At 43.0% G+C, this 3,074-nt stretch overlaps 1 long non-coding RNA gene across 1 annotated transcript; it reads right to left on the minus strand.

The window, feature by feature from the left end:
* Positions 1–1,354: 1,354 nt before the first annotated feature.
* LOC144236997 (uncharacterized) lies at positions 1,355–2,672 on the minus strand. The gene is made up of 3 exons (XR_013336727.1): positions 2,485–2,672; positions 1,996–2,019; positions 1,355–1,698 (listed from the first exon to the last, which is right to left on the minus strand). It is a non-coding gene; the product is annotated as an uncharacterized LOC144236997 (long non-coding RNA).
* Between the last annotated feature and the right edge of the window lie 402 nt (positions 2,673–3,074).

The following is a 3,074-nucleotide window of genomic DNA, read 5'->3' on the forward strand; positions in this document are numbered from 1 at the left end:
TACATGGCAATGAGAAACAATGAAATCTGGCCATGTGTAGCAACATGGATGGACCTTGAGGGTGTTATGCTGAGCGAAATAAGTCAGGCAGAGAAGGACAAATATCATATGTTTGCACGTATAGGAGGATTAGGAGGAACTTGACGGAGGAACAAGGGGGAGAAGAAGGGCGGAAATGGTGGGGGAAAGGGAGAGAGGCAAACCATGAGAGACTCTTGAATGCTGACAAAAACTGAGGACTGATGGATGTGGGGGGGATGGGGGGATGGGCATGGAGGAGGGCACTTTGGGGATGAGCACTGAGTGTTATGTGGAAACTAATTTGACAATAAACTATTTGTAAAAAAAAAAAAAGAAAAAGAAAAAAGAAAAGTAAATAGATTTAATAGATGATGGAGAGAGATCATGATAGATGGGTACAGATAAACGAAATTGATATAGCTATATATCCCTATTCTCTTCCTCTACCCTACTAAACAAAATGTTGTGTGTTGTACAAACTCTCTTATACCTGCACAGAATTGGAGATGATTGTAAGCAGGCTGTTATTTTTTATTCTAGCTACATAATATTTCATTGTTGGTATGCACATCAGAGTATTCATAGTTTCTGCCTTGTTTCCCACCATTGCCTCTGATTTCTAAGATAAAATCCATACAGATTGTTCCTGTACACACAGTATACTGCTTACAACCGGAAGGCCTCAGACATACACCTTTTACACTAGACTTGTGGCTTTGTCCTGATGGTCTAAGGGGAAGGAAGGTGAAGGATGCATCCCAAGCTACAGTGTCCAAATGGCACTGATGTTTATCTGAGAGACAGATAGAGATGGATGTGTAGATACTTTCCACCAACAGTCTCTTGAAATGGGTTTCCACAGGTTAAGAGACTTTAAGATTAAAAAAAAAAATCAAGGAAAGGGACACCTGGCTGTCTCAGTCAGTGGAGTATGAAACCCTTGATCTCAGGATCATGAGGTCGAACCCCATGTTGGGCGAGGAGCCTACATAAAAATAAAGTGAGATAAAAATATGATGAGTAAACTCTTTGACTTTCCAGGGCCTATCCTTTCAGAGAGTGTTTTTTNATTTGTCTTTGAGAACACAGAGGTGTAGGATACCAGCATCGTATGGGTCTTAGGGCTTCCTCCTAGCTCCAGAAAACATGTCTAATTACGGAATGCATAAAGACCAAGTATAAAACAGAAGGATAAAAAGATACCTTCCAGATCCACATCTGACCCAAATTCTGGAGTATAAATAAAAACCAATATCGTAATTTCTTGTGCAATCCTCCCTTTCCCATTTCTTTTTTCCTACTTCTTTCCCTTGAGACTATATGGAACAGATGGTTGTCACTCCATGTTTATTTGAGAAAAGCTTATAAAGATACATGAGCAGAAGGTGAATTCTAACACAGGGGAGGCTGTGAGGGCAGCATTCACAGGGGACTGGGAAGAATGAAGACAAGGTATTGCAGTCAGTCCTGGGGCTTCCAGGTCAAGGATGGAGTGGAGGGAGCCATCAGGGAGCATGGGTTCTGCAGGGTCACTGAACCCAGGACAAACCAGGTCCTGAGAAAGCACTGTGTTTGTGGAAGAATAAGAGCCAACCAGGAAACCTTTTGACTCTGTGAAGAGGCCTGAAAAGAAGGTTCTTCCTGGAGTGTCAGCATCTCCACTTCAGCTCAGGAGTCCTGCAGAAGACAGAGCAGAGTGTTGTTTCTAGACTCACCTCCACAAGCAGCTTCTTCTCCCCTCTCTCAGGGCCTCATGTTAAAACACCACAGTAAGAAGAACATATTCTTTCTTAAGTATCCTTGAACCAAAGCTGTTTACACTGTAGACCTTTTCATAAGCGGAGAGAAGAAGCTTCAGTTAATTATCTGAACAGGATTTAGATCCAAAGTCGTTGACATTATTTCTGCCTTTTCACCTCCACCATGTATTTCAGGATAATCAACTCTATCTCTAAAAAGGGTCAAGAGCATTACCTGTTGGCTGAAGTCCAGTGTGTCCTGGGAAAGAGAAGGGGAAAATATACTTAACAGACACGTACGCAAATCTGTCCCCACAGGCAAGGTCCCAACCCCAGACCCACCTCCTTAGATTTTTCTAATACCACAACCCCCAACCTGATACCAGAGGGAGTAGAAAGGGAACGATGTGACCCATGAAGTTTCTGTCACACGAATATTCTGTGGTTTCATTAGCTTTTGTAGCTCTTCCTGATTTTTCCCAGAACTCCAACCCAAGATATCCTGCTTGTTAACCACTTTATTATCTCTACAAGACATAACCTTTTATGCTGCAACACAGTAACCATAGACCATTGCTTTCTGGATTTCTAGGAAATCAGAGGTCAAATGGGGAACGAAAGGCTTTATACAAGTCCATGGCTATGCAGAGAACTTATGTGATCACAGCTGTATTTCCCACCCACAAGGTCTACAGAGAGGCTCAAAGACCAACAGGTGCCTTACCTTTCTGATTCCGGAAGTAGATGAACAGCCCCACCACCAGGAAGAGCAGACCCAGAACAAAGCCCCCGATTCCACTCAGCATCTTGCTCTGTGCAGATTCTGACTGAGCCCCTGAGAGAAGAAGCAGTTTTAGTGATTTTTACCCCAAATCCAACTTCTCTGACAGATACTCTGGGATAGAGAACTTTGAGAATGAAGGCTGCCCTGGAAGAAGCAGAATAAATGGCAATTTCAGGAGAAAAAAAAAATTTAAATCCCATTCTGTATATACAATATTTAGGTATTGAACTTTTAAAGTATCACAGCTCTGAGAAATCCATTACAGCAGCATCTACGGATGAGGGGCCTGGGACTCCTGGAAGTTCAAGTAGCTTGTGCAGGGTGACAGAATAAGAAAAACCATTGCCAAGATCAGACTCCCCTCCTGTCATGAAGGTCTCTACACCATAGAGGATGTGCCTCTTCTTAGATCACAATGAACAACACACAGCAATGACGCCAGAAGCACAAGTCCAGCCTGAGGCAGGGGACTAGTGCCCAGTGTCACGAGGAGCCATGGAAAGTCTCAAAACATGGACAACCTCTTTTTT

The sequence above is a fragment of the Crocuta crocuta genome, unplaced genomic scaffold (genome assembly GCF_008692635.1).
Source record: "Crocuta crocuta isolate KB4526 unplaced genomic scaffold, BGI_CrCroc_1.0 scaffold530, whole genome shotgun sequence".
NCBI lineage: Eukaryota > Metazoa > Chordata > Mammalia > Carnivora > Hyaenidae > Crocuta > Crocuta crocuta.